Source organism: Lathyrus oleraceus, chromosome 6 (genome assembly GCF_024323335.1).
Source record: "Lathyrus oleraceus cultivar Zhongwan6 chromosome 6, CAAS_Psat_ZW6_1.0, whole genome shotgun sequence".
NCBI lineage: Eukaryota > Viridiplantae > Streptophyta > Magnoliopsida > Fabales > Fabaceae > Lathyrus > Lathyrus oleraceus.
The window spans coordinates 9,205,425-9,223,854 of NC_066584.1; the positions used below are offsets into that span (position 1 = coordinate 9,205,425).

Here is an 18,430-nt window from a genome sequence, read left to right on the forward strand (position 1 = left end):
TCCTACGTATCTCAAAAGAGAAATCAAGGCTTACGTAGTTCTGGGTAGAAAAATGTTTGTTTGTTGGTCGATTTTAGCGAAAGCTATATTGTATTAATCGACGAAAACATTGTTTTACCCAAAACAGATGAGGAGTGGACGCATACCACACATCGAACGGATTTATAAATCTACATTCGGAAAAGCGTCATTTATCTCTACTCAACAATCGTGGTCGAAACATTGTTTTGTATCACTTAAGACAATATATCTTTCGTTTATGAAAAAGGTTTTTGATTAATCGCACGGCGGCGAGAAAAGAGAGTTTGATTGGTTTGATGTATTTTGAGTGATGGCGAGAACTTGGATGAGCGAGATATACATCTCGAATCCTAGCCTCAGGAGTGCATGGTATACACCATGTTCCATTTCCATCTTATTTGCAAAGATGTTTAATAAAGATTAGGTATTTTAGAATTTGATTGAGAAAGGGTTTGACGAAACCGCATTAACAATTTTTAGACGATGGCGAGAGTTGAGATTGGCGAGGCATACGTCTCGAATCTTAACCTCAGGAGTGCATGGTATACACCATGTTCCATTTCCACCTTTATTGAAAGAGTCTTAAATAAGATTTAAGTATCTTAGATTTGATTGAGAAAAAGGTTTGACGAAACCACATTGACGATTTTAGATGATGGCGAGAGTTAAGATTGGCGAGGCATACGTCTCGAATCTTAACCTCAGGAGTGCATGGTATACACCATGTTCCATTTCCACCTTTGAAAAAGTGTTTAAGTAAGAATTAGTTATTTTGGTTTTTATTGTGAAAATGACTTGACCTAGATCAAGTATTGATGGACGTTTGAGAAATTTGAATGAGTGTTTGAGAGAGCAAAGTGGATAAATTTGGATGATGGCGAGAGTTAAGATTGGCGAGGCATACGTCTCGAATCTTAACCTCAGGAGTGCATGATATACATCATGTTCCATTTCCACCTTTATTGAGAAAAGTGTTGAATATGAATTAATATTTTTTGAGTTTTTGATTATGAAAAATGGCTTGACGTTGGATCAAGCATTTGATGAAGTTTGAAAAAGATGGGATGGAATAGGAGGGAGAAATGAGGTGGTTCGTTTATTGAGAAAGCACTCGACGTTGGATCGAGTCATACTTTTGTATTTTTTTTGAAATTTGTTGATTTTATTCTTGTGTTAGTAGCTAATTAAACAGTCAAACCATAAAAGAAATAAAAAGTACAAAATTATTACACATTGGGGGAGTGGGGTACATTTGTCAAATGGGGATTAAACAATCATGGAATAAATAAAATCGGGCCCAAACAAATAATGCATGAGTGTAAGTGCAAGGGAACCGGCTCATTGTAAGAAAGCCCAAGAGTAAGCTATGTGAGGTTGACGGCGATGCTTTAAAAAAGCAATCGACTTACAAGGGTGTGAAAAAGGGCTCGATATTAAATCGAGAAAAATATGATTTTTATAATTTTAAAATGGTTTTGACTGGATGATGCAATTAAATAAAGAAGCATGGACATAAAAAAGATATTACAAGAAACAAGATACTAAAAGACAATAAAATAATAAAAGATAAAAGCTAAAAGAAAATGAGATACTAAAAAAATGCTAAAGAAAATGAAAAACTAAAAAATACTAAAAAATGCTATGTATGAGTATTGAACTCACTCCACCTAAGACTATGGAACTACCCCCTCTCCGCCAGACCACCTACTAACTGACTGATATTTTAATACTAACTTAAATATATAAACTAAGATAAACTAAAAAAAAGAAATAAAATAAAAAACTAAATAATAAAAAAGGGGACTACCCTAATTAATCCTGCCACTTGGCTGCTGAGTTCTAGGTTAATGGATTGAGAAATCTAAAAAAACAATCATTAATATACTATTTAAAAAAAAACTAAACATATTATATTTTTATGGTTTTTATGTTTGTTGTTTTTTATTTTAAAAAATGAAATAAATAAAAAAGAAAACGTGAGATGTACAGTGACAGAAAGAAAAATCCATTCGCGTTTCTCTCATCCTCTCCCTCGACTCTCATCGGAATCTCTCTCTCTCAACACGCTCCCAAGCTTCGCGTTTCTCTCAACTCACGATCGCTCTCAATCGCTCTTCTCTCGTCCTCTCAAACCCTCCCGTCGCTACCATTTCGTCCCAAACCCAAACGCCCATATCTCAATCAAACATGTGAAAAAAGCAAGGTCTGAAACGACAAACTCACCTTCGGCGATGACTAACGGCAACGATGAAGCTCACAGGTTTGTCCTTAATTTGGTGATTAGGGTTTTTTCGATTGGCCGCCTCCTTCTTAATTTTTTTCGTCTCCGATCCCTCTCTCTGTTCTCACTCGCTCCTCTTTTATATCCACAGCTTTAGGGTTTCGGTTGGTGTAATTGGTTTTCAAAGGAGAAAGTTTCAGAAGCACTTTTGTTGCTCAGAAACGCTTTTATCCTGTTTCACGCTACCCTTCCGGAAACGGTACCTTGAACTCTTTCTTTCTCTCTGAATTTGTCCTTATGCTCAATTTGGGAAATTTTGGATTCTGATGCTTGTCAATTGTTTTTGTATTACTGCAGTAACATTGAACATTGGAGAAATGCAACAGCAAAAAACACTATGAGTTGTTATCTTGAATCTTCTGAATTGTTGTTGTTGGTTTGCAAGTGATAAACAACTCCAACTCAAACTCATCATCGCTTTTCTTTTTCTATTTTCTGTGTTTTCTTCACTCTGTATTGTTATTGGTGCTTGTATCAGTTTCTATGTCTTGGTATCGGTTTGGTAGAACACAAGAGAGAATCATCCGAAAATGACAACCGAAAATGACAACCTGCCGGAAGGAATTTGGCCTGCGACTCGGTGTCTTCTATTTGATACTGTTTAATATTTGCTTGCTTGCTGCTGATATCACTGTGGTTAATATTGTGCAGGAAATTGAAGATCAAGCGGTTGCAAGGAAATAAAACAGGTTGCTTGAACCGATGCAGTTTTTGAGGATGGCCTTGGATTTGCTTCCACTGTTTTCATTGAATTGTATCAATCTTTTGCCGAGAAAAGGTTTGTGATAGGCAGGGCAGTTTCCAGCATTCTAGGATGGATACCAGAGCTAAATTGGCTTCAGATGCTTTAATGATACACGATGTGTTGTCAACGTGGCCTCATGAACATTTGGTGTCCTGATACTTATTCATCGAGATCTGTTTACTCTCGGCATTTTCAGATAGAGAATCATGGCTTGAATTAATACTGAGCATATCACTGGTTTTTCTGTCATCATGCTGCAGGTTTGAGTGTTGGAAATGGTAGTTTCTTGGTCTCTAACCATCCTTCATGTGCATTGTTGAGTTGTTGAGTTGCCATACGCATGATAGATTTACATCTTCGGTTGGTCTTTCGCAGGTAACGCACACATGGAAAGAGTTAGCATGGAGGCTCTCACTTGCAACTGTTGGAGAATTAAACAACCGCTTTTGAAACAGGGACCGATGCCGGATGTACGTCGGTGTTTGAATGAGTCTCACCTTTTCTTGTTATTCTTTTTGTAAAAAATGATCAATAGTATTTGGAACTCGAAACTCAGCGTCTTTTTATCTTCAACGGTCACAACTTTTCTATTTCTGTATAAATATAGCAGCTTCATTAACAGGTATAATATAGAATTTGTTGTATTCCTGCACAAAAATCTGCCCATGTTTATTCCAAACAATGTTTCCAGCCTGTTGATTTTAATGCCGTGTTTTATTATTTTTCCAACTCATAGTGATGCAACCTTTGGGAATTAGCCAATTGTTCTGAGGGACAATGCCTATGAATAGAACTATATTTTTTGTATAGCTCCTTGGCGAGATTTTTATCATTGACCGCAGAATCTAATGCTGCCATAAAATCTACGTCTTCATTTGGTGATTCCACCATACAGGCCAAGCCTGCCAACTTGTAAAACAGAACAGCAACCAATACACGTGCATACAACTCTTCAAGAATCCTCATCAAATGCAACTGAACCGTATAGGGATAGTAGCTTAAAATCTTTCAAATAAAACTTTATAATTATAGGATTTAATAGCCATAACCCTGTTAAGTGCAACGAAAATCCTCGAATTGTCCGAGGATTTTCAATAAACCAATTCAGTGGTCCTGGTGCATTGCCTCTTTGATGCATGCTCTCATCATTAAATAACAAAGGATGTTTGATGTAAAACAGGTGACAAAAAGATGACAAAAGAGCCGCAATCAAAGCAACTCTTTGCTTGTTGTAATTTATTTGTAATATCCAAGATGAATGCACCAAATTCCAAATAACTTGTGCATCTATCTCATGACTACAGGAAACAACTGCACTTGGTGTCACTTTGGCAACTATTTTTTAAAGCATGGATAAAACAGAACTCCCTCCAACATTTTCAAAGCTCTCAATAAGATTACCAAAAATGCATCTCAGAGTGTCATCTGAGAAGAAAGTGTAGTTTTCCTCCAAATGAATCCCATTTTTGAGAGCATGAGAAAGAATTGGCAGCAAAAATTCTAAGCATGCCCACTTAATATCCAACAAAATAGCCCTTCGAGATCTTTCCAAAATTCCGGCTCCTAGGAGATCACTTGACACTCACGAAAAAGGAGTACCACATTAGAGGAACAAAATCATGAGGAATAAATGAATGAAATGATGATACGAATATCAGGGTCAAAATCAGGGTGTGACAGTTGCCCCTATTTAAGCGTCTTCAACTAGAGAATATGAAGCAGGGCACTCTTCATATGATCATAGTGGGAGATGATTAAATACTAAGAAGACCCGGATTTTGATCCTGAATCCCCATGACATGATGTGATATGATATGATATGCCATGATATGCCATGATATGCATGGATATGCATGGATGCATGATTCTTTTTTTTTGTAATTTTATCTGCTAGGGATATGATGGACCCTTAACAGGAGATGCTACTAGACAGACCAAAACTGTGGGGAATACTGATGATCCACAGGGAGACAAACAAATGGTAAGAAACAACTTGCGGGGGAGACAGTCCTGCTTGGAGAATCAGGCACACACTGGGGAGTATTCAAAGTGAGATTTGATGAACGGCACTTAGAATACAAGGGATTTTGGTAGTAAGTTCACACATGACTTACCGAACCCGAATAAAGGAAAAGATGCTACAACAGGTTCATATATGACCTGACAACGCTGGGGAATAATCAAGGTGAAAACTCTTCGGAACAGGTTCATGTATGACCTGACACCGGAATAAAAAGGTTCAATAACAGGTTCATACATGACCTGAATAGGATTGAACAAAGAATCTTCAAAGTAGGTTCAAGTATGACCGGACCCCGGAACAAAAAGGTTCAATGACAGGTTCATACATGACCTGAATAGGATTGAACAAAGAATCTTCAGAGTAGGTTCAAGCATGACCGGACCCCGGAATAAAAAGGTTCAATGACAGGTTCATACATGACCTGAATAGGATTGAACAAAGAATCTTCAGAGTAGGTTCAAGCATGACCGGACCCCGGAATAAAAAGGTTCAATGACAGGTTCGTACATGACCTGAATAGGATTGAACAAAGAATCTTCAGAGTAGGTTCAAGCATGACCGGACCCCGGAATAAAAAGGTTCAATGACAGGTTCGTACATGACCTGAATAGGATTGAACAAAGAATCTTCAGAGTAGGTTCAAGCATGACCGGACCCCGGAATAAAAAGGTTCAATGACAGGTTCGTACATGACCTGAATAGGATTGAACAAAGAATCTTCAGAGTAGGTTCAAGCATGACCGGATCCCGGAATAAAAAGGTTCAATGACAGGTTCGTACATGACCTGAATAGGATTGAACAAAGAATCTTCAGAGTAGGTTCAAGCATGACCGGACCCCGGAATAAAAAGGTTCAATGACAGGTTCGTACATGACCTGAATAGGATTGAACAAAGAATCTTCAGAGTAGGTTCAAGCATGACCGGACCCCGGAATAAAAAGGTTCAATGACAGGTTCGTACATGACCTGAATAGGATTGAACAAAGAATCTTCAGAGTAGGTTCAAGCATGACCGGACCCCGGAATAAAAACAATTGGACTCGGACCGTAAGCAATGGACTACAACCAGCTTTTAACGGACTTTGCCAACAACAATTGGACTTTGAAATGAGTTCTAGTAACAACTGAGCTTGGAATAATGCCTAACAACAACTGATTTTTAGGAGACACCAATGAGCCTTGAAACAATTCCAGGGAACAACATAGGGGTTCTGGAATTTCGTCAGAATAAAAGTGACATGTCTGGGAATTCATCAGAGAGTAAAAGAAACAAATTCTGGAAATGCATCAGAATTACAAGTGATATTCCGGAAATACAACAGAATGCAGACACATTTGGTAATATATCAAGGAAATTCTGGAAATACATCAGAATATAGACACATCAGAGAACACCTCAGATAGATGGTGAAACATCTGGAAATACATCAGACAAGTTGTGGAAATTCATCAATAAACCAAGGAGTAATCCGGAAATTCATCGGATAATCCAAAAAGAAAATGAACCTAAATGGAAAATTTTCTAATAGGTGCCAACTGGGTTGGATTTGCAAATGACTGCAAAAACCGGATGATGGTTTAAGGATACCAAAGACAAGCTGGAATTAGAGGTCAAAGGATCTAGGATCGACAACAAGACCTGGGTCGATGCAAAATGAGCACGAAGTACATTTCGGCTATGCATGATTTGAATTCTTTTATGCATGATATATGAATGATCATGCTATGAGAATGCTGACACTTGAGTGGACTGGGAGTTGGTAAAGGCTTTTTATGGAAGCTCATGATTCCTCAACACCGAGAACTCAACCAAATATTTTATGATAGATGTTGTCAAAGGAGGATTCTATCCAGTTTGATGGCCACAACTTAGCCAATGGGATCCTTTTGGAGGATTAATGAATCGTGTTAGCATAATTTTCGGGCACTCGTCTTGAACTCAATAGTTGTTGACGCATGGCAGAATTTGTTTGAGCAGTTTGAAGGCACGAAGAAAGAGGTTCTGCCCCTCTGTGGCCCATCTTGCCCCAGTTTGTTGAGTCTTTGAAAATGTTCACCTTGAAAGTGAGTTTAGAAACAACTTGCCATGAGACTACCTCGAGATAGCTTGCCCCAAGTGTTTGTAACTTGCAGTAGTCTGATCTTGACTAACCAAATGCTGGAATGGTAGACTCTTGATTGACTGTCCTTTGGATAGTTGGACTTACCGAGCTCTGAGGTGGTTTGCCCCGGTCTAAGTCTTGAAGCAAATTACTCTTGGCTAACTGAGCCTTGGAGTGATTGGACTTACTGAGCTCTGAGGTGGCTTGCCCCATTCTGATTCTTGAAGCAAATTACTCTTGGCTAGATGACCCTTAGGGTGACTAGCTCGAATTAACTGATGCTCAAAGTGATTTGCCCTTGACTAGACTTCTTTCACTCCATCAAGTTCTTCAACTGTATATTGTTGGAATTTCTTTGACGCTAAGCGTTGACTTGCAAATAAGATTGTGCATTCAAAAAAATGGTAATTTTAATGCAATGTTTATGCAAAAATTTGAAATCAAAGTTTATTGATATAAATGGGTGAAATACAGTGAACGAGTCATTGATAAGAACACAATGGTGATCAAGTCATTCACAGTATGCAAGTTGGTGCTATCAAATGATTAACAAAAATCGTTTGGAGTCAGGTTAACACAACCTTGTTATAGTATGCTTTCAAAATAAACCCTGCCTCAATTAGGTCTTTTAAGGGTTGTAACGTGGTCTGGTTCACGGTTTTTTGAAACAAAAGGATATAAGGCTCAAAATTTGTTTTTACCCACCCCTTCTTCTTGATGATCTCCAGTTCCTACGTTCAGTTAATTCGATATACGCATTCGACTTCCAAGAGGGTTCGAAGGTGTGATGAGGATTCAAGACGAATTTTCTTGAAATGGCAGTCACCTTATTTTTTTGTTTTGTTGAGGACTTTGATGACCTCTTTTGATTGATTTTCTTTATCCCTAATTTTGCCTGGACCGCTTCTTCGAAGCTTTCGGTCCATCGGGATGCCCTAACTTTTGCCTAAGTCATTTTGTGGTATTTGACTTAGCGAGCCTTTTTTTCTATTATTTTTTTTTAAGGTGTTTGCCACATTATTGGTGGATGAGGATCAACCAACACTAATTTTAGCTTTACTTAGCTTTTTCGACACTTCAACATGTGCGCGAAGGATAACATGTGGTTGAACCTAAATAGAGGATGTATATATGGACAATTTTTGAAAGATCGACTGCATGATCAAACTATCTGAACACAACTACCCTGCCCCAGGTTAAGATTAAGGGTTTTAGATCCAAAATAAACACCAACTTCTAGGCTCAAAGTGGTTGACTAGGGATTAACTCCTTATCTCTTCAGTGTTTGGGGATTTGAAACAATGCCTTACATCATCGACAAGGTTTTACTCAAAAGCATATCATAACAATTTCAGGCGTTTCGTTTTCATCATCCTCCCTCCAATCTTTGTTAACGCAACGGTTTGATAAACAAAAGTGAATGAGAGGAGTATTTTGTTTTTGTTTTTTAACATAAATGAAAAACGAGTGAATACGAATGGATTAATTCAAAAGATGCATAAACCTTTCATTAATCTTACCAATTCAAAGAAAACAACAATGCTTAAAAGCAATTAACAATCAACATGCAAAGAAACTACAAAAGAAGTGTTGAAACAGCCAAATGATTGCCAGCTCTAGGGAATTGACTTCTTCAAACTTGAAGGTTTGGATCAACAAGCTTTTTGACATTGACACGATGATCTTCAAATTCTTTTCCTTCAGTCTCATCGTTGAACGCAACCTTCTTGGATCCACTACTCACTTCTCCTTTACTTTCATTGGTATGGGTCGTGACATTGGAAATCCAAGGCGGTATCTCAATGCTCTTACCAGGAAATAATGATAGCTCCTTAGCCACATCCCTGACATCTTCCTTGTGGTACAAAACCTTGAGGGGTTTCAAGGGTCCTTTCCCTTTCTCATTACCTGGCCCAGAAATCAAGGTATATGTACTTGAGCCTTCCTCCTTGAGTGTTGGTGACCTTATGTCAATCAATCATTGCAGCTTGAGCTTATAACTCTTGCATTCCTCGATGGGGTGCCCCATTGTTCCAGTATGGTATTCGCACTTGATCTTCGGGTGATCTTCTTCAAAGACTAAACTCTTCTTGTTAATCAGTCCTCGTACCAAGGCTTTTAGCGCACAGCAAGAATCTAGGTCATGTCCCAATGCCCCTTTATGGAATTCACACGTTGCATTTGGATTGTACCATGGTAGGTATGGTGACACAGGCGTGAGAGCTCGAGGGGTCACCAAAGCATTTTGGATCAGTTGCGGATAGAGCTTGCTATATGGCACCGGAATCGGGTCATTGTGATCCTTGTTCCTCTTGTTCTGATTCTGATTTTTGTTCTGAACCTGGCTTCGGTGATTTTGAGGAGGAATAGCCAGAGAATGTTGATGATGACGTCTTGAGGGAGGTCTATATATTGGTAAATGAGGGGTTGCCACATAGAATTTCCCTTGACCTGGGGTAACACCAGATGGATGTGGCGTAGTAGCTCTCTTTGTTGCAGCAGCGTATATTGGGTGACCCTCTCTTCCCAACAAGACTTGCAGGGTTTCCAAGACCCATCTCATTTGGATCTTCAAAAGATTAAGTTCCTCCTTCAGTGCTTCTTGGCTTTTCCTTAGCTCGTCCATCATCTCCTGAGACATGGTTCTTTGCTCTTCGCGTGTTGAGAATCACTTTGCTTCACGGACAAAAGATGGATGAGTTTTTTGGTATTTTGTCTGGAGAATGACATGCATTATGATGCGATGCAAATGCAATGGAATGCGAATGAATGCAATGCAAGCCATGCACATTTGTTTTTTATTTTCATACACGGGTTCAAAAGTCCGAGGTACTGATGAATCTGATTGTTTTCCAAGAATAGGTTCTCACCGGGTAAGATCTAAGGTTTTGTTACAAAGGATTCCCAGAGTCATTGATTCACAAGAATGTTTGACGCTTACAGGAAATACTTCCCGGTCGTCAACTCCATCGAGGGAATCTATTCTGGGTGAGGTTCTCGTACCGACCCTTACGAAGTATACACCTCGCGAGTCCGTACTACGCAACCATCGACTGGGTTCTAGACAGGGTACTCAGAGTCATGGATTCAAAAGACTGTTTGACGCTTACGGAAAATACTTTCCGGTCATCAACTCCATCTAGGGAATCTATTCTGAGCGAGGTTCTCGTATCGATTCTTACGAAGTATACACCTCGGGAATCCATACTACGCAACCATCATTTCTAGTTGGCCAAAGGTTTAATGTTCTAAAAGGTCCTTAGAGTCATGGACCCATTTGAAACATCGGCGCTTACGAGGTATACACCTCGGGCGACAACATTTGCAAAAGAATCTACTCTAAGTGAGGTTCTCGTACCGACCCTTACGAAGTATTCACCTCGGGAGTCCGTACTACTCAACCATCGTCCTATCTTATGTTTTTTTTTCACTCTAGACTCGGGTGTAGAGTCTTTCCCACATGGTTTGCAATCAAATACCCAAGTACCAACAATCACAATAGAACCAATATACAACAGATATCAATATAACAATAAAGATATTAAAAGCCATAAATAAGGAAAAGCCACACAATTAAACAAACAAAGGCACACAGACGTCCTAACTAGGCTTGACTCGCTTAGGGGACCAATATTCCCCAGCAGAGTCGCCATCTGTCGCACCTCGAAAAAAATGGGGATACGACTTCAAAGCGAAGCGCGATCGCACGCTCGCAATGATGGACTGAACAGAGTCGCCACCGAACTTTATTTATTCCTAAAAAGGAAAGGGGAAATATCGATAAAACCCAAGAAACAAAACGACAATGATTATGGTCGTCGCAACCAAATCAGGGTTCGGGAGTCGATTACGCAAGGGGAAGGTATTAGCACCCCTCACGTCCGTTGTACTCAACGGGAACCATTAGGTCAGTTGTGTGCGTTAGTGTTAGTTGAAATATTAGGCTTTTCAATTTATTAGGTTGGAAAGAAAGAATATAAGAGAGAAGAAATGTTTTTGAACTTTTTTAACGAAGGACTAAACCTAAGTTTTTTATTAGTGGGCCTGACAAGATTTATAAATCCTGCTCCTACGTATCTCAAAAGAGAAATCAAGGCTTACGTAGTTCTGGGTAGAAAAATGTTTGTTTGTTGGTCGATTTTAGCGAAAGCTATATTGTATTAATCGACGAAAACATTGTTTTACCCAAAACAGATGAGGAGTGGACGCATACCACACATCGAACGGATTTATAAATCTACATTCGGAAAAGCGTCATTTATCTCTACTCAACAATCGTGGTCGAAACATTGTTTTGTATCACTTAAGACAATATATCTTTCGTTTATGAAAAAGGTTTTTGATTAATCGCACGGCGGCGAGAAAAGAGAGTTTGATTGGTTTGATGTATTTTGAGTGATGGCGAGAACTTGGATGAGCGAGATATACATCTCGAATCCTAGCCTCAGGAGTGCATGGTATACACCATGTTCCATTTCCATCTTATTTGCAAAGATGTTTAATAAAGATTAGGTATTTTAGAATTTGATTGAGAAAGGGTTTGACGAAACCGCATTAACAATTTTTAGACGATGGCGAGAGTTGAGATTGGCGAGGCATACGTCTCGAATCTTAACCTCAGGAGTGCATGGTATACACCATGTTCCATTTCCACCTTTATTGAAAGAGTCTTAAATAAGATTTAAGTATCTTAGATTTGATTGAGAAAAAGGTTTGACGAAACCACATTGACGATTTTAGATGATGGCGAGAGTTAAGATTGGCGAGGCATACGTCTCGAATCTTAACCTCAGGAGTGCATGGTATACACCATGTTCCATTTCCACCTTTGAAAAAGTGTTTAAGTAAGAATTAGTTATTTTGGTTTTTATTGTGAAAATGACTTGACCTAGATCAAGTATTGATGGACGTTTGAGAAATTTGAATGAGTGTTTGAGAGAGCAAAGTGGATAAATTTGGATGATGGCGAGAGTTAAGATTGGCGAGGCATACGTCTCGAATCTTAACCTCAGGAGTGCATGATATACATCATGTTCCATTTCCACCTTTATTGAGAAAAGTGTTGAATATGAATTAATATTTTTTGAGTTTTTGATTATGAAAAATGGCTTGACGTTGGATCAAGCATTTGATGAAGTTTGAAAAAGATGGGATGGAATAGGAGGGAGAAATGAGGTGGTTCGTTTATTGAGAAAGCACTCGACGTTGGATCGAGTCATACTTTTGTATTTTTTTTGAAATTTGTTGATTTTATTCTTGTGTTAGTAGCTAATTAAACAGTCAAACCATAAAAGAAATAAAAAGTACAAAATTATTACACATTGGGGGAGTGGGGTACATTTGTCAAATGGGGATTAAACAATCATGGAATAAATAAAATCGGGCCCAAACAAATAATGCATGAGTGTAAGTGCAAGGGAACCGGCTCATTGTAAGAAAGCCCAAGAGTAAGCTATGTGAGGTTGACGGCGATGCTTTAAAAAAGCAATCGACTTACAAGGGTGTGAAAAAGGGCTCGATATTAAATCGAGAAAAATATGATTTTTATAATTTTAAAATGGTTTTGACTGGATGATGCAATTAAATAAAGAAGCATGGACATAAAAAAGATATTACAAGAAACAAGATACTAAAAGACAATAAAATAATAAAAGATAAAAGCTAAAAGAAAATGAGATACTAAAAAAATGCTAAAGAAAATGAAAAACTAAAAAATACTAAAAAATGCTATGTATGAGTATTGAACTCACTCCACCTAAGACTATGGAACTACCCCCTCTCCGCCAGACCACCTACTAACTGACTGATATTTTAATACTAACTTAAATATATAAACTAAGATAAACTAAAAAAAAGAAATAAAATAAAAAACTAAATAATAAAAAAGGGGACTACCCTAATTAATCCTGCCACTTGGCTGCTGAGTTCTAGGTTAATGGATTGAGAAATCTAAAAAAACAATCATTAATATACTATTTAAAAAAAAACTAAACATATTATATTTTTATGGTTTTATGTTTGTTGTTTTTTATTTTAAAAAATGAAATAAATAAAAAAGAAAACGTGAGATGTACAGTGACAGAAAGAAAAATCCATTCGCGTTTCTCTCATCCTCTCCCTCGACTCTCATCGGAATCTCTCTCTCTCAACACGCTCCCAAGCTTCGCGTTTCTCTCAACTCACGATCGCTCTCAATCGCTCTTCTCTCGTCCTCTCAAACCCTCCCGTCGCTACCATTTCGTCCCAAACCCAAACGCCCATATCTCAATCAAACATGTGAAAAAAGCAAGGTCTGAAACGACAAACTCACCTTCGGCGATGACTAACGGCAACGATGAAGCTCACAGGTTTGTCCTTAATTTGGTGATTAGGGTTTTTTCGATTGGCCGCCTCCTTCTTAATTTTTTCGTCTCCGATCCCTCTCTCTGTTCTCACTCGCTCCTCTTTTATATCTACAGCTTTAGGGTTTCGGTTGGTGTAATTGGTTTTCAAAGGAGAAAGTTTCAGAAGCACTTTTGTTGCTCAGAAACGCTTTTATCCTGTTTCACGCTACCCTTCCGGAAACGGTACCTTGAACTCTTTCTTTCTCTCTGAATTTGTCCTTATGCTCAATTTGGGAAATTTTGGATTCTGATGCTTGTCAATTGTTTTTGTATTACTGCAGTAACATTGAACATTGGAGAAATGCAACAGCAAAAAACACTATGAGTTGTTATCTTGAATCTTCTGAATTGTTGTTGTTGGTTTGCAAGTGATAAACAACTCCAACTCAAACTCATCATCGCTTTTCTTTTTCTATTTTCTGTGTTTTCTTCACTCTGTATTGTTATTGGTGCTTGTATCAGTTTCTATGTCTTGGTATCGGTTTGGTAGAACACAAGAGAGAATCATCCGAAAATGACAACCGAAAATGACAACCTGCCGGAAGGAATTTGGCCTGCGACTCGGTGTCTTCTATTTGATACTGTTTAATATTTGCTTGCTTGCTGCTGATATCACTGTGGTTAATATTGTGCAGGAAATTGAAGATCAAGCGGTTGCAAGGAAATAAAACAGGTTGCTTGAACCGATGCAGTTTTTGAGGATGGCCTTGGATTTGCTTCCACTGTTTTCATTGAATTGTATCAATCTTTTGCCGAGAAAAGGTTTGTGATAGGCAGGGCAGTTTCCAGCATTCTAGGATGGATACCAGAGCTAAATTGGCTTCAGATGCTTTAATGATACACGATGTGTTGTCAACGTGGCCTCATGAACATTTGGTGTCCTGATACTTATTCATCGAGATCTGTTTACTCTCGGCATTTTCAGATAGAGAATCATGGCTTGAATTAATACTGAGCATATCACTGGTTTTTCTGTCATCATGCTGCAGGTTTGAGTGTTGGAAATGGTAGTTTCTTGGTCTCTAACCATCCTTCATGTGCATTGTTGAGTTGTTGAGTTGCCATACGCATGATAGATTTACATCTTCGGTTGGTCTTTCGCAGGTAACGCACACATGGAAAGAGTTAGCATGGAGGCTCTCACTTGCAACTGTTGGAGAATTAAACAACCGCTTTTGAAACAGGGACCGATGCCGGATGTACGTCGGTGTTTGAATGAGTCTCACCTTTTCTTGTTATTCTTTTTGTAAAAAATGATCAATAGTATTTGGAACTCGAAACTCAGCGTCTTTTTATCTTCAACGGTCACAACTTTTCTATTTCTGTATAAATATAGCAGCTTCATTAACAGGTATAATATAGAATTTGTTGTATTCCTGCACAAAAATCTGCCCATGTTTATTCCAAACAATGTTTCCAGCCTGTTGATTTTAATGCCGTGTTTTATTATTTTTCCAACTCATAGTGATGCAACCTTTGGGAATTAGCCAATTGTTCTGAGGGACAATGCCTATGAATAGAACTATATTTTTTGTATAGCTCCTTGGCGAGATTTTTATCATTGACCGCAGAATCTAATGCTGCCATAAAATCTACGTCTTCATTTGGTGATTCCACCATACAGGCCAAGCCTGCCAACTTGTAAAACAGAACAGCAACCAATACACGTGCATACAACTCTTCAAGAATCCTCATCAAATGCAACTGAACCGTATAGGGATAGTAGCTTAAAATCTTTCAAATAAAACTTTATAATTATAGGATTTAATAGCCATAACCCTGTTAAGTGCAACGAAAATCCTCGAATTGTCCGAGGATTTTCAATAAACCAATTCAGTGGTCCTGGTGCATTGCCTCTTTGATGCATGCTCTCATCATTAAATAACAAAGGATGTTTGATGTAAAACAGGTGACAAAAAGATGACAAAAGAGCCGCAATCAAAGCAACTCTTTGCTTGTTGTAATTTATTTGTAATATCCAAGATGAATGCACCAAATTCCAAATAACTTGTGCATCTATCTCATGACTACAGGAAACAACTGCACTTGGTGTCACTTTGGCAACTATTTTTTAAAGCATGGATAAAACAGAACTCCCTCCAACATTTTCAAAGCTCTCAATAAGATTACCAAAAATGCATCTCAGAGTGTCATCTGAGAAGAAAGTGTAGTTTTCCTCCAAATGAATCCCATTTTTGAGAGCATGAGAAAGAATTGGCAGCAAAAATTCTAAGCATGCCCACTTAATATCCAACAAAATAGCCCTTCGAGATCTTTCCAAAATTCCGGCTCCTAGGAGATCACTTGACACTCACGAAAAAGGAGTACCACATTAGAGGAACAAAATCATGAGGAATAAATGAATGAAATTATGATACGAATATCAGGGTCAAAATCAGGGTGTGACACACGGTTACAACAAAGAATTGTGAGTATATTCAAATGCTATGAGCTTATACATTGTCACAATATGTTATAATTGATGATCTTATAATCTAATTCAATGTGTAGCTAGCCGAGGAGAAAAGTGACGCAACATCTCTTCCGGAGCACGTATTATGGAAGGCTGCTCGGGTTGGGAAGGATGGGGCTGTCGTTGAAGCGGTCCAAAATGTTTATGACGAATGTGTAAGTATATGTAACATTATTTCTTTAGTTATATCGAAAAAAAATTTAGACATATAATTCATTTTTAATCTCCTCTAATAATATTTCAGGAGACTTTATCCCAAACCTTACCTTCAACCGAGGTCCAGGATTGCAGGAGCGTACTTAGTCGAGTACTAAATGTTCCTGAGTATTCCGGTCGTGTGAGGGGTAAGGGTTTTGGTGTGACTCCGTCGTCATTTTATAAAAAACCAAAAACAAAAAATCCTACCAACAAAGAGGTGATGGAGACCTTGGCGGAGTTAAGGGCACAAGTACTCCAACTGCAAAACGAGAATGCAAGGTATAGAGAGGAAAGGTGCGCTTCCGAGGCAAAAGATACTAGTGACCGAGCTAGTATCAATTGTCAATCGAAATTTCCCAAGGTAATTATATATGTTATTATGAAATTAAAATAGCACTTTTTTACTTGACACATATACACGTTAACAATAACATTTATTATTGGTTTAGGGCATTTCACCTTGTCAGTTGTATCTATCGTCACCAACTTATCGCATAGTTGGCAAGGGAAAAGTGCACAATACTTCGGGTGAATTACTTCACCATAATCCCCTCCCGGTGGGATATATGAAAGTTTCGGTTGACCTTGTATTAGATACGAACGCCCTTCTACCATTACCTGACGTTGTTTCAGAGACAACGTTGATGCTGTAAGAACAAAAATTGTTCTACAACAGATTCCTTGATTTTGATGATAACAAAGGATGAAACCAAAAATGGCACCCTAACGAAAAGTTTCTAAGTGTGCAGGGTTCTAAAGAAAGAAGGAAGAAATCTGATGATGTCATCAGATACAAAACCAGATCAGATACAAATTATCAAATGATCAGAAGCATCTGAAGTGGAAACACGTTCAAGAAAGTCTAACTCTGAGCAATACATCAGAAGCATCTGAACAAGAATACGCTCTAGAAGTTCTGACTCTGAACAACGTTTGTCTAACTTCAGAAACTCTCAGCGCTATCTGAAGAAATCCATCAGAACTCAAAAGAGATCTATATCAGAAGCAAGATTCCAAGATTCTCAGATACTTGAAGACTCTGAGCATGGTATTGCTAATCATGAAAGAGTAACGTTAAAGTCAAGTAAAGATTTGCAAATGGTTTTCCTAATTAAGAAAGAGACGTTAATCTCCAATTTCAATAAAGAAGATACTACTTGTGGTAAGTAGTCATTTCAAGGAGAGAAAGTTATCCTGCAGAAGCTATTTAAGTGATGGCGTAAATTCATTTTAATATCCACCAGTTTCAATTACTACCTCACTTCTATATATAAAGGACTGCAAATCAACATTCAGTACACACAAGTATTAGCCAACAAGCCAAAATTATACTGAAACATCAACACTCAAGAAAAACACTCTTGCTCTCTAAGATCTTCACGAAGCTTTTGCTTATTACGTGAAAAACTCTTGTTCTTACTATTGTAATATCTGCTTTCTTAGAAGCATTCTAGATTACATTAATCTTTCATTTATTTGTTTGTTGATTTCCTCAAGTGACTCTGTGTAGTCTGTATACTTGAGAGGACTAAGAGATTTTTTCTCTTAGACGTTGTTTGTAATCTTTCAAGATTAGTGGATTAAGTCCTTGTTGAAGGCGAAATCACCTTGGCCGGGTGGACTGGAGTAGCTTTGTGTTATAAGCGAACCAGTATAAAATCATTGTGTGGTTTTCATTTTGAAAAAGTGTTTATTTTTCCAAACAATTCAAACCCCCCCTTTCTTGTTTTTCTCACCTTCAATTGGTATCAGAGCTCCGGCTCTGTTATTGATTTTCTAATCAAACACTTAACAGTGTAGAGAGATCCAATACGAGAAAAACCATGGCCCACTCAAATGAAAGAGATAGTTACAATGCTAAGCCTCCTGTTTTTGATGGAGAGAAATTTGATTACTGGAAAGATAGAATCGAAAGTTTCTTTCTTGGTTATGACGCTGACCTCTGGGACATTGTCACAGATGGATACACACCTCCAGTCTCAGAAAATGGAGCTGAAGTTCCCAGAAATAAGATGTCAGAAGATCAGAAACGTATCTTCAAAAATCACCATAAGGCCAGAACAATACTTCTAAATGCTATATCATACAACGAATATGAAAAGATCACCAACAGAGAGACAGCCAAAGATATACTTGACTCTCTGAAGATAACTCATGAAGGAAACTCCCAAGTCAAAGAGACGAAGGCTCTGGCGCTTATCCA

At 38.1% G+C, this 18,430-nt stretch overlaps 1 long non-coding RNA gene across 1 annotated transcript; it reads left to right on the forward strand.

Annotated features, from left to right (window-relative positions):
* Positions 1-3,198: 3,198 nt before the first annotated feature.
* On the forward strand, positions 3,199-3,697 carry LOC127093502 (uncharacterized). The gene is made up of 2 exons (XR_007792559.1): positions 3,199-3,325; positions 3,423-3,697. It is a non-coding gene; the product is annotated as an uncharacterized LOC127093502 (long non-coding RNA).
* Positions 3,698-18,430: the final 14,733 nt, after the last annotated feature.